Source organism: Lampris incognitus, chromosome 1, assembly GCF_029633865.1.
Source record: "Lampris incognitus isolate fLamInc1 chromosome 1, fLamInc1.hap2, whole genome shotgun sequence".
NCBI lineage: Eukaryota > Metazoa > Chordata > Actinopteri > Lampriformes > Lampridae > Lampris > Lampris incognitus.
The window spans coordinates 104,174,732-104,189,344 of NC_079211.1; the positions used below are offsets into that span (position 1 = coordinate 104,174,732).

Here is a 14,613-nt window from a genome sequence, read left to right on the forward strand (position 1 = left end):
TATGCCCACTACCAGACGGTCTCTGATATGTTCATCCCTCTTGTCCCCAAACTCACAGTGTTCAGACAGCTCATACAATGTCCGGATGTACATCTCCGCTGTTTCTCCTGGCTGCTGGCTATGTTGATAGAAGCACGCCCTCTCATGTATGATGTTACGGCGGGGAATAAAGTAGTCGTCGAACTTTTTCAGTACGATCTCATAGTCCACTTTATCATCCTCCGCCGCGAAGTCAAACGAGCTGAATATCTTTTCAGCCTCGCCTCCCATTGCATAAATCAGCGAACTCACTTGAATCTCCCCGTCGTCTTTATCCAGCTTTGTCGCGAGCCTGAAGCGCCAAAACCGTTGTTTCCACTCCGGCCATTCAACGGGGCAGTCAAACTTGAATTCACTCGGCGGATTAAACTTCGGCATGACCGCTCGTGTTCAGATACACAGACTATTCTGACACCATGTAATGTCCGTAGACGCCTTGTCTTACTGACATAAGAATAATTCAAGAATGAGCCGACTTCGTAGGTTCTTAACTGTGTAGCTTTTACTAGCGTTCATCCAACATACAACCTTCATAACATGCGCGTCTAACCTCCTGTATACGTCACACGCACTGCACGTACACCCGTGAGTAGGTCAAGTTAAACACGTGACAGGACCTTCAAAATAATAACATCTTTCATTCATTACACCTTCATTTATATAATTGTGTCAAACTTTGTTTGTAACCCCTGGCGCTGTATATTTGTTTGTGTGTTATTCCTTTTACTGTTATATGTATTTTGTATTTCTAATATTGAATTAAAAAAAACTGTAAGTCGTATTGTCAGGGCAATAGTAAACGTCAGTTGCTAACTATGCTAATGTCATTACTGTCGTTATCAGGCTACATGTAGCGATGGAAGAGTCAAGGCTTCTAAAAGAGAAAATCAAAAACTGTTGCGCAAGTTAGTCAACTTTCTGAATCCAAACTACTTATGAACATTACTCAAGCAAATAGATTTTGTTATTTTGTGGTATTTTCTGTTCTTTTTTTCCCACATGAAACGACAACAATTCACCTTTTATAATACGCTATTGTTGTTACTGTAACCGGTTATTTGCTTGCTCGGTGCGGGATTCGACCTGGGTGTACTGCACCACAAGGCGACATCGCCAACCGCTCGGCTAAAGGGTCAGACCCGTTAGCTAGGGGCTAACGTGTCTGATTAGTAGTTTACATTACGTTTACGTTTCTTTGATTTTTATTGCAGTAATGAAGCTTTTTTAAGATTGAGGATGTAACACTCCGATTTTAACTTCACTTTTTTTTGTTTGTTTATGTAAAAAAGTGGGCAGAACCATGGTGTTATAAGAGATCTGACACTATACTGAATGGGACCTTAAATGAGTAAGGCCCAGAGGGTAGAGATCGACACTGATGTGTGGTTAGGGTTCAGATTAACACTTCATGGTACCTTTCACCTCATGATAAAAAATATTTGAACGTATGGATACTGCATAGAATATACATATGCCTTCGTAAGAGAGGTAGAAATTATACCTTGTAATTAAAATCATAGCTTTAATAACTAGGTATGAGCAAAACTGATTGCATTACTCATATGTGCTGTCGTCAACGCAGTTTTCTAAACCATCCAGTAGATCGTTAATGTAACTCGTCTGTTACTTTGATAGGAGCTCTCTGGGTACTGTACTGTAGTCTGAGTCCTAAAAAAGTGTCTTTGACCGCTTTACATTAAATCCGAAAATATTGCAGAACCCAAACTACTTATAATGAGGACATTCTGGCCTAATGTAGGGGAAAGACCAGCTGTTCAGTACTTTTTGGGTGTGAATTGTGAAGATCAGGTGGCGCAGTCAGATGCCATGACCAGTTTGTCGACGAAAAAACGAGATGCAATGTCGTATGATCACCAGCAGAGAGCGCCGCAGCACATAGGTTTATTGACGACCGTGATTTGTTTGGTCCATTCAAGCATACAGATCTAAAAATAAATGTAAAAAAATACACAAATAACAATAGAAGATAATCAGATTTGATAGTTATATGTATCAGAGAATCAAAACTTGATCAGATATGTCAGGAGATCCCCCAAAAAGGGGAGGAAATGCATTCTGTAAAAAAAGTAATTCTCAAGACAACATTGTTTCGAAGCTGAAACTAAAAAAAGATTAAAAAATTTTTTGGACAAGTATGTTTGATACATTTTGTTCTCATCTGTCCTTTCGTCATATTGAGTGTGGTAGCATAAGGCAGCTTGTTGTGGCTGTTTAGCCAACATGCTCAGTTACTTGTCACTCAACATCTTTCAAAGATGCTGTGTGGTTCTACTTGAATCATGGCCTGCATCCTGCAGAAATTTGATTAACAAAAAAACCAAAAGAGCCAAGAAAAGCTAATTCAACAAGGAAGATAGCCGATAGCACATTTACAGATATCTGTCATCGTCAGTAGATATTTACTGGAGTTGCTGCATCTAAGGACTGTGAGGTTTTGGGTGGGGGTGGGGAGTTAGCAACAACTAAACTCAGCTGGTCAGGCCCTTGAGTTTTTGGATGCAGACATCTAGGGAGCTGGAGGGGACGTAATGGTTTTACTCCATTCCAATCAGGAAAGCTGAGCTATCAGTCATTCTGTAGCACCTTTATGCTCCCAGAGGACGTACTGCTTCCGGTCTCATATATATATATATATATATATATATATATATATATATATATATATATATATGTATGTATATATGTATGTATGTATATATATATATATATATATACATACATGTATACGTGTATATGTGTATATGTGTATATGTGTGTGTATGTATATGTATGTATATATATATGTATGTATGTGTATATATGTATGTATATGTGTGTATATATATGTATATGTGTGTGTGTGTGTGTGTGTGGGTGTGTGTGTGTGTGTGTGTGTGTGTGTGTGTATATAAAGCCCAGCATGAGAAATCAAAAACCAAAATTAAACGAAAAATAACCTAAAAACTCATAGTGCTGAAAGGCCGGAGAAAAAATTTAAATTTAAACTAAAATCACACATTAAAATATAAAATCTAACAGCTGGCATGGAAATGTAACGGGGCCCCTTCATAGACACTAAATAGTACGAGCACAGCTACAAGTTTGACCAATAGAAATAAAACTGATTATAGTCACTAAAACGGTCCTAAGTGCTTTAAATTCCCACGTCTTTCCTCATAACGCCTAGCGGACATCCGGTGGAACTGCAGGACGTAGACGTGCACCTCCCCGCCCGCCGTCCGTCTGATGCCCCTGTTTTAATCCATAATGGTGTCTGTCCCACGCACCATGGGTAAACAAACACAAAATAAAAACATACAAAAAAACCCCACACATTTTCAGCATAATGAGACGTGGCTTGTGTCTCATGGGTTATAAGTGGAAGCTCTGTTTTGATTATTTTAGGTAGAAAAGCCGAAGTGGGGTGTGAGCCGACAAGACACACAACACCACTCTCCGATCTTGGACCGGACGTCATACTGACGTAACGAACGCGGCCACGTGTTATGCCGAGTTCTGCCTTCCGGGCGAGAACTGTATGCCCCTCGCGGGAGCGCGCATAGCTAAAGGGAAAACTACGAGACATTGTAATGATTTTTAAGGCAAAGTACTGTTTAAAAACGATATAATCTTCTTTGTCAGCTTCATCAGTGATGATAAATGATCTGAAGTCTATAGTCTCTGAACGTGATCAATGTTTTATTAGACTCAGTAGTAGTAGTAGTAGTAGTAGTAGTAGTAGTAGTAGTAGTAGTAGTTTTTAAGCATAGGATTTCAGATATTTATACTAAGTCTGGGTTTTTAAATGCGGAAAATTTAATGTGGGGTGTCAAATTCAATCTTTCAAAGTCGATCAAATGAAGCATGTGCTGATAAGATCTTTTAATTCCTATCAAACTTCGGTCTGAAGTGTCATGAGTGTCGAGGGGTGCATCATGCCATATTCAGCAGAGCTGAGTGTTGCTGCTAAGTAATGTATCCCCTGTTATTTCAGCTTAGGTCATATTAAGTGTGGTAAATTTAAACTGTCGAGCCAAAACGGACAAAATATGTGCTGGTAAAACCATTTGATTCATAGATCTCCAGAAATAAAGTTACGGTGTGCATGCTTTAATCAGCAGTAGAGGTTTTACCTGCTGGGAACTGCATCTCCAATATCAGGCCAGACCCAGCCTTAAATTTAAAGTATCATTACTTAACATTAACAGAATATATATCTTTTTCTAGGGGAAAACCCATATTATACACAGTGACCTATACTGTACAGTGTACAGACTTACTGTGGTGAGATAGTAAACACACACACACCCATACTGTGTGTAAATCCCGTTTCCCCCTCTTAAAATACGGGCCTTCATACACAGTTCTGCCAAATAAAGCATGATGCACCCCTTAACACTCAGTAATTACACTTCAAACCAAAGTTTTTTTTAAGAATCAAATGATTTTATAAGCACATATCGTTTAATTTGATCAGCTTTGACAGAGTGAATTTGACATCCCGCATTCATAAACCGCGTTTTAGTACAAGTATTGTAACCGGTTATTTTCTTGCCCGGTGCGGGATTCGATACGGGGTGTACTGCGCCACAAGGCGACATCACTAACCGCTCGGCTAAAGGGTCAGACGCGTTAGCTAGGGGCTAACGTGTCTTATTAGTAGTTTACACTATCTGAAATCCTATGCTTAAAAACACATCCACAAAGAACACAGAAGAGTTCGCTGTAAGAAATATTGAGAGATTAATCAAGAAAACTTTTTAAATTTCAGACCAATCTTATCAAGGAATCGCTACTACTGCTGAGTCTAATAAAACATTGACGACTCTAAACTTTCAGAAACTATAGATTTCAGACAATTTATCGTCGTTGATGAACCCGGAAAAGCAGATTATATCGTTTTTTTAACAGCACTTTTGCCTTAAAAATCATTCCGATGGCTGCCAGCGGCCCCGTTCGCTGTGCGCGCTCTCGCGAGGTGCGTGCAGTCGTCGGCGGGCGGGCAGAACTCGGCGCGACACGCGGCCCATCCTCTCGCCGTGCGCGCTCGTTGCGATGCCGCGGTTCGTCCTGCAGTCGCGCGGAGAAAACCGACGCCAAACGTTAAAGAGCGGCTCGCGCGTTCACCGCGGAGGACAAGGAGCCACGGGTTTGATCGGAAGTAGCCCCCCCACCGCAAAGTGGCGTAAAGGTGAGTGTTGTTTCGTCTTCCGCGCGGATTGTGTCCGTTTTCAGACACGACAAAAAAAACAAAAAAAGCCGAACGCGACCAACACCGCGGCGTCGCTCCGCAGCATCGCAGCGGAGGCTGGGAAAGAGACGATGCCGCGGTTATAACGGCTCACAGACGCCGCCCCCGAGCAGGCCTGCGTACCGCGGCGCGGCGGGTTTCTCTCCTGCCCGGCGGGGGGACATCCGAGACTGGGGATGAAACACGTCGATTTGCGAGCGGTGGTTTCCGGAAGCCGTTATAACCAGAAGCCGTTATAACGCCAGCCTCGTCGGCCGTGTTATGTTTATTATCGCATTGACACAAAGGCATAGCTGCTGCGCTGCGAGGCGGTGTTGGGCATGGCATCGGTGGCTTCTCCTGTTTGGGTTATTATAGGCCACGGGCTTTATTTAAAAAACAACAACAAACAAACAAACAAACAACAACAACAACACTGCGTAGCCCTCATTTTTATTCATCCATGTGAGGACTGCTGCTGTTTCAGTGTTGTGTTACCCGGGGCCTGCACCGTGTCTACATCCCCCCCCACACGTTTATCCTGGTACGCGTACATTGACGGCATCTACAGTGATGCACATAGGAGGGGTGCAGACGACGCTACAGGCTAGGCATCCCAAAAACTAATCTGTTCTGTTAAAATCTGTCAAACAAAAACACATCTCTGAATTTGCGCACCGACGACATTGAGTTTGCCGAAGCCTTTCGACTTGACATCCGTGTAAAGCAATGACATCGACATCAGGTAGACACCAGCTACTCTATCTGATTGCGCCATGGATAATACGGACAACACAGCGAGACGCCCACGCTGTGTATATACATACATCTGTAGGTTATGTGACCTCGTCATGCCATCACGTCTCCATGAGGAAAGCAGAGACCAGTGTGGAGACGTGCTCCCTAGTCGAATACCTCCGGTCGAACGTGTTTGCAGAATGACATTGTCTTTCATCGCAGTAGATTTTGGGAAACCAAATACGTCTGTATTGTAATGACCCTCCGCTCTGAGCTCCCATCCCTTTTGGTTGAGTTCTCCCATACGGTTCTCTAGCCTCTCCACTGGGTGAAGGAGATCCTGAAACCCTTCTCCTACTCATCAAGTTTCCACTTGCCGGAGCTTTGACTTGTGGCCAGTTGAGCCTTTGATACATCCTGTTGGGGCCCTTTGATTGTTCAACACAAAGGCTAAGATCCAGATCTAGCAAAAAAGTCTCTATACCTTTTACTGTATGCTTGCTTTGCTGCTGTGCTGTAAGTCCCCCCTCAATAAGAACTGTTACAAGTTTTTCTCCCATTAAAGCTGAGAAGACTCGCAAGGAATGTCCTGGTAACTAAACAGTAAGGCCTGAGTTTTGGGTCACATGCAGATGGCCTCGCTTTATAACATAATGGACAGAAAAAAACAACAGTTTTAGTGCTGCATGAATGCAGGGCAAACACATTAAGCATGGGGGTAGACAAGGTGGGGACAGAAGGTCCAGAAAGTGAAACTGGAAAGTGTTCAATGAAACCATCCAGCAATTACCTCAGGAACAAAAATAAGCTCATATAATTGCCATATGATGTTTTTAAGCTTGAAATATCCATTATTTGGAAATCCTTCCACTAATATGCAAGCATATCATGTACTTATTACTATTGTAGGTCAAGGGTCAACTTACACAAGATATCCTGTGCTCAGAATAAAACAGTCCACGTTTTGGCTGACTACCATGACAGGGGACTGCAATGTCTGCCAGTAAAATGGATTTAATACATTATAGCAAAACAGTCGTACAGCCTGATGGCAATAAAGCCATAATTCACCTGACCTTACTAGTTAAAAGACAGGGCAGATATGAGTCAAACGTGCTGAAGACCAATCGGCCTGATCAGAGCTGCACTTCTTGTGTTCTCAGGCCACAGCACAGGCCTTACCGAATTTGGTCATTACCATCTTGAAGCCAAGGGGTTGAACAAGGATTTGAACCACAACCCAGTGACAGAGATACAACACTGGGCCCTAGTTGTCAAACTTATGTTGTTTGAGCAGAACTACTGTTGACCTATGACTGTGCCCGCTTAATGTTGTAGAGGAATGTCACAACTGGATAAGTTTGGGATAGATTTGAGTGTGTGATAAAGCATCGGCTTTAGATTGTTTCTCCCTCAGATCTAACTAAAGACCCCTAAGTCACCTCACAGTACTACCTACAGTCATGTCACCATAGTTTCTATTGCTTCTGGGCCGACTGCAAACGGTGACAAGCCACCAAATGTGTGGGCGATTGCTTTCTATAATGCTAGAATGAGACAATGATGGCATTTTGCTGTGATCTCTTCCGGGACAGCGATAGAGATAAATAAATAGCTTCAATGTTTGTTTTCCTAATGATTAGCCAGCACTTAGGTCCCTCAATCTAAAAAGTGAATCTTGCCAGACTGAAAATAATCGCCCCGGCCAAGCTATTGATGGCCCTCAAACCTGGGGTTAGATGGCTAAATTTGGATTACAAGACATCTAAGCCTTGCCTACGTCTTCAAGTCTCTACTTTGGCTAATAGGATGTAAAGATTATTTTTCAGTGATTTTTGCCTCATTCAGGCAGGGGAGGGGAGACTGACTGGAAAGATAGAGGGGAAGAAATACAACAAAGCAGCTTGCACATTAAACCATGGCACCCTCCCTGCTTAGACACTGGGATAGCCTGATTAATTTGAAGTAAAAGAGTAGATTTCATAGAAATTAAAGTCTGCCGGCCATGCTGTGCACGCTATGACACCCTGTGCTTGTGCATTTGTGTGTCCCATGTTTCAGCAGTTCACTATGTGTGTTTGGACAAATGCCTGCTTGATGTGCAGCAGCTGTCCCGGCCCTTGGAATGCATCCTCCTGCCTTATGTAACCAGGGCCTGAGGCCTGTGTATCTTCTTTGTGTGTCTGCGTATCCTAATGAGCGTGTGTACGTGCGTGCATGAGTGTGGGCCAACCTCACTGACTTGACGTATTGTCCCAGTCTCAGATTGGGGAAGGGAGTAACCTCAGTTTTCTGTGCGGCTATAGTCTAGGTCTGAAGTGTCTAGTTTCCTAGGACACAGGTTTTAAATAGCCTTATCTAAGTCTCCTTTGGTCTTCTAGCTGCACTGCAACACCTCAAGGTATCGTTTCTTTTATATTCATTGTGATATTCATCAGTTCACAATATTGTTATGTTTATATTGCCGCTCTAGTTTCTCTTGTCCCATCCCAGCATTTCTCTATTATTTAGGCTACAGACTTTTTTGGATCCAGGAGTGTCACAGCTACTGCAGGGATCTGTTTACTCTTATCCATGTCGTCTTTACAATGGTTATCCTTCTAATGTTGCTGATAGAGCAATTTTAGCTCATGCTAATGTTGTATTTAGTAGCTGTTGGTCTGGATAAGGCTGCCAGCTAAATGTTTCCAAAGGAGAACAGATTTATTTTTGAATGAGGGAAGTGTTATTTTTGAAATCTTGTGATACATACTCCACAATACCCAAGATTCAAGATAGACCAGTACCCAAACTAAGGATGGCCTTTTGACTAGAAATGTCTGCACAAAGTGCTATCCTTTTTCAAAAGCTTTCTATTCAGTACTAGAAAATGCACCTCATCTAAGATTTTATGGTCACTGAAATCAGTCACATTCTGCAAGCGAAGTCCTTACAACAGGCTAGATCAGTTCTACAGCCTGTTCTAAGGCTACAGCCTTAGAACAGGCTGTGGGCCCAACCCCAACACACATACAGCACTTTGCATACATCACACACTATTATTGTTGCTGCTTTTTTATTCTGTTTTGTTGTTCTTGAGTTACTATTGCTGCTGCAGTGTTGAGGAGCCGAAACTCAAGAATTTTACTCTCTTATACTTACGACGAGACGTAACAAAGAATCTTAAATCTTGAATCTTAGATCCACATGTGGCTTCAGTGTGCCTGAGGTTTGACCTATAGAGATTAACCATCTTGGCTCTGTGCGCTTCTGCAGCATCCCTGTTAGAGGATGTCAGTTTAGGGATCACAAGTCCTTTAAGGAACCTTCAAGGGTTACCCTCATGGCTGCAATGTGGAGACGCTCCAAAAGTTATTGAAGTGCCCCTTTACTGTGTCATATGAAAGAACAGGGACTTAAACACACACACACACACACACACACACTGTCTCTCTGACTGTCTGCCTGTCTCTCTGTCTCTTTCTATTGCTCACTCACACACCACACACACACACACACACACACACACACACACAGCTCTATCCTTTGCGGTGGCAGTTGTGCTCTGACAATGGTCCAAGGCTACACATCCCTAATTTAAAGGCACCAAAACAACTGTTTGATAGCTGTGTGTGTGTGTGTGTCTGTGTCTGTGTGTGTGTCTGTGTGTGTGTGTGTGTGTGTGTGTGTGTGTGTGTGTGTGTGTGTGTGTGTGTGTGTGTGTGTCAAACAGTGTTTATCACAGCGGCAAGTAGCTGTCATCTTCTGTGGATTCTTCCCACATTTTTCTCTGCATGACTGAAGGGAACATTGCAGTTATTCAGTAGGATTTTTCACAGGGATGCTGTGTCAACATCAGCATCATAGGAACCACATGACTGATAGCTCAGCAGAGAGAGAGAGAGAGAGAGAGAGAGAGAGAGCGAGAGAGAGAGACTTTTCAAGGTATTAAAAAGACACTGGCGGTCTTATCCTTTGCTGAAGATGAAAAAGGTGCAGAGAGAGAAAGGAGAACCAGAAAAAAACATTTGAACAAGATGGAGAAGGAGGGGAACAAACAGTAAGAGAAGAGTTGTTGGAGGGAAATAAAGAGACAGTAAGTAGAAAGAGACAGAGATAGAGAGTGGGAGAAGAGAGAAAGCTGTTGAACTCAAATGGGGAGAAAAAGACTAAAGGCTTGATGTCCACTGTGAGTGTTTCAGACATGGTGTGTGTGCTACATCCAGTGTTTCTGTGTCAACTGGGCATACTTAACATGGGTCAAACCAACAGAACTCACTGGTCATTTTTGCCGCTCCGCTGTCTTTACTGTTCAAGTATATTTTAATGCATCAGTGAAGCATTCAAATATACTTGTGAATGTCCCATGATGTGTGTCGAGCACATTAGTCACAGAATTCACAGAAGTGGCAGCATGATGACATGGTGGTTAGCGCTGTCGCCGCACAAGAAAGATGGTGAAATACAGAGAATGAATTTCCACAGGGATTAATAAAGACTTTCTTTGTGCTATAAGTTACAGAATCTGCCACATTAATTATTACCAATACATTTCACATAAGGATGAATAAATTATATTATTGTTTCCGAGTCAAAATTTCAGTTTTGTGGAAAAAGCGACTGCTATATGTGAACCTTAAAAAAATGTAGCTGTTGAAATCTGTGCTTTTAGCTAGCAAAACTGAATCATAATTCACAGTTACGCATTTAAAACAACAAAGATGTCCATTCTAAAAACGATTCCGCCAAAAATTCTAAAGTGTTCACAGGTGGGTCATCTAAGCCCCAAGGAGAACCAATAACTACTGCATGGTTCCTCATTGCAAAAAAATATCCTTAAAAGGTTTCCTTGAAGTCCTTGTTAAAGGTATATACAAACAGAACCCTTTTATTATGGGGTCCCGCAGGGAATTGTCTTGGATTCCCTTACAGTTGCAACCTGAAGAACCCGTAAAAGTGTCAGTATCTTTTAGACCAGTGATAGGCAACATGGTCCAGAAAGGTCCGGTGTGGGTGCAGGTCTTTGTTCCAACCAAGGAGTTACACACCTGAGTCTACAAATCAAGGTCCTTAGCAAAGACTATTAGTTGACTAATAGAATCAGGTGTGTAACTGCTTGGTTGGAACAAGACTATTGATTGATCTATAGAATCAGGTGTGTAACTGCTTGGTTGGAAAAAAGACCTGCACCCACACCGGACGTTTCTGGACCATGTTGCCTATCCTTGTTTTAGACCATGTACGTTATCTGTTAACATTCCTTATGAGTCTCTCTCAAATACCCAGAGAGAAAGCTTTTTCCATTTATGGCACCATCCTCCCTCCCAGTCTCCTAAATCATATCTTCCCCTTCACCTGTTCTATTAAAACCCTGCCTAGAGGTATGCTATCAGGTCCTCACCTGGCACCTGACACCTTTCAATCTCTAATCTCTGGCATTCCTTTTGATAGGCCATTCTAGTCCTGCTGGTGGTCACAGATGTACCTGCTAATGCTGACACCCGACCTGAAAGTGATGGCAGCAGGCTAGACGACTGTTATGTAAGCAACCTGTAAGCTGCTTAACTTTCGGGTAGCGAAGGAAAAGATGAGAGGAGAGGAAGAGGCTTTGAGCTCTTGGGGGGGAGTTGGACAGTGATGATGGATTGAGGACATGTGCCCAACTTTAGCTTTGTCAGAAGCACACAGGTAGTTTAAGCGATTAAGTTTGTGTGTGTATGTGTGTGTGTGTGCGTGTGTGTGTGTGTGTTCTCATACATTATATATATCATGCATTAGAGAACACATGCATTAAAGGGTAGTAGTGTCACTGTTAGCATGTTAATTGTAATTTAGCATGCTCCTTAATCTGGAAGAGGTTTGTCCCAAATGAACATATTAGACCCACATCTCCGCTGTATAATATCATAATTATCCATTCATTATTTTATGTCATGGTCCATTTTTTTGGTGTGTTTTTGAGGTTTTCATATCATTCTGTGGCTTCCCAGTAGTGTTTGTAGGTTTTAGCATCAAAATGCTATGTTCTCAAGCCCTTCTAAAAACTTTTCCCATGTGACCTGACATAGGTTTCTGCACTTTCTTTCAACACTTTTGCCACGCTGCGTGCTTACACTGCTGGCAAACTGCATGTGTGTGTGTATGTGTGTGTGTGTGTGTGTGGGGGGGGGGTTCGGGCATCAGCGCTAACCTGCATCACTGCTTTGTGCTAAAGGCTGGATGGGTTTTTCCATTTGAACAACCTGGAAAAGAACACACTTTAGAGTGGAGAATGCAAAATGGAAAGGTCAGCACAACAAAACAACACAACAAGGTATAGCTAATACAACATTTCAGTTTAGTTTCACTTAATTGATGAATAATACAGGGTGGACATGAAACTTGACCTCTCTTTTCTGCTCCACATTCTATTGAAGGGAATGTAAAAATGTCACTACTGGAGACATTGTGTTTTACCACACAACTGGAATTTGTGTTTTGGGTAAAAGCTTATTGATTGATGATTGGTTTCCTGGTAAAGTAACTGATAATGTGGACATACTTACCAGCCAAATCCAAGCCTGCAGGCACTGGCTAACATTCGGTGGTAATTGTCCGCCTGGACCACACTGATATTACAGTGTGACTACCCACTCCAGAGTAAGGCCCACTGAGTGCAGCATCACATCCTGTGTATTGGTAAATATGACTGGTGGATATTTACATGTATGTACCACAGTACTGAGAGACATCCTGTTTGACTTTACAGGGGAGGTATTACTCCATGTATTCCATTTGTTGATAAATTGGAAATAATGACTCAAATTTTAGTAAGGAAATTTTCCAGCAGCATTGGTGCAGTGGTTAGCGCGGTCGCCTCACAGCAAAAAGGTCCTGGGTTCAAGCCCCCGGGGTAGTCCAACCTTGGGGTTTGTCCTCTGTGTGGAGTTTGCATGTTTTCCCTATGTCTGTGTGGGTTTCCTCCGGGGGCTACGGTTTCCTCAGTCCAAAGACATGTAGGTCAGGTGAATCGGCTGTACTAAATTGTCCCTAGATGTGAATGTGTGTGTCGGCCCTGTGATGGTCTGGCGGTCTGTCCAGGGTGTCTCCCCGCCTGCCGCCCAATGGCTGCTGGGATAGGCTCCAACATCCCCGCGACCCTGAATAGGATAAGTGGTTTGGATAATGGATGGATAGAAGTTCCCAGCATAGTAAAGAGCAGTTTCTACACCCCCCCCACTTCTCTCTCTCTCGCTGTCTCTCTCTCACTGTGTGTGTGTGTGTGTGTCTATCTCTCTCTTTGTACAAAGATGCTGTGAGACGGAGTATGTAAGTCACACAATAAACAAAAGCACCCATTCAGCCAGTTCACAACATACACACATACGTACACACACGCACACACATGCATGCCTGCACGCATGCACAAACACAAACCTTCCTCTCAGCTTTGAGAAAGCAAAAACACTTTTAGACATTGGCACACACACAAACATTCTTGCACACATGCACACACACACACACACACACACACACACATACCCTTGGATAGCACATCGAGTCTGTGACCCTACAATCAGACGGCGACAGACTCTGTCACCAGCTCTAAACAGGACGTAGACAGGGGCGCAGACCGAACGTCTGACCAGAGGACAAATGAACAAGGACAGAAGGGTTAGCGGGGACACTGCGGTTTGTTCTCAGTGACAGCGGGTCATCATGGAAGCAGGGTGGATAATTAAAGCCGTCCACCATGCCTAATGCTGCCTGAAAGGTCAGGTCAAGTCCCTTTCTTTAGCACCTTTAAAAAGAAATAACGCCGGCCAAAATTCTGCACAGTTTAAAATTATTAAAAAAACAAAACAAACAAACAAAACAGGACAACAAATGTAGATGATGTGTAAAATGTAAGGTGAACCTTCACTGTGGCTGTTCTGTCTGACACAAACTAGAACAATGGCAACCCTTTAAATTACAGACTATTCATTATGCAGAAACAACCACGTGGTACATGAATAAATTAGACCTAGCTGAACTGCTATGACGGGTAATTACTGAGTAACACTGGAAGAAAATGTGGGTTTTTTTTATATCTCCAGTTGACATCATTGTCATGCATTATTTTATCCTGTTGTGTAAGTCACCTTGTAATGCTGTTCAGAAAGGTGCAATACAAATAAAGATTTTTATTATTATTATTATTATGGGTGGCACAGTGGCGCAGTGGTTGGTGCGGTCTCCTCACAGCGAGAAGGTCCTGAGTTCGAGCCCCGGGGTAGTCCAACCTTGGGGGTCGTCCCAGGTCGTCCTCTGTGTGGAGTTTGCATGTTCTCCCGTGTCTGCGTGGGTTTCCTCCAGGGGCTCCGGTTTCCTCCCACAGTCCAAAGACATGTAGGTCAGGTGAATTGGCCGTACTAAATTGTCCCTAGGTGTGTGTGTGTGTGTATGTGCGCGTGCGCGTGTTGGCCCTGTGATGGACTGGCTCCAGCATCCCCGCAACCCTGAGAGCATGATAAGCACTTTGGATAATGGATGGATGGATGGATGGATTATTATTATTATTATTATTGTTGTTGTTATTATGTGGTGTTACATATAATCTACACCAGACATTGTATGGGATAAATTCACAAGTCACATTGCACCAA

The 14,613-nt window shown here is 42.8% G+C and overlaps 1 protein-coding gene across 1 annotated transcript in view; it reads left to right on the top strand.

The window, feature by feature from the left end:
• Window positions 1–5,098: 5,098 nt before the first annotated feature.
• Window positions 5,099–14,613, top strand: part of rusc2 (RUN and SH3 domain containing 2) — a 51,252-nt gene continuing 41,737 nt past the window's right edge. The window contains exon 1 of the mRNA XM_056278637.1: window positions 5,099–5,230. The gene's annotated coding sequence lies outside the window, so the exon portion shown is untranslated. The remainder of the gene's footprint in view (window positions 5,231–14,613) is intronic.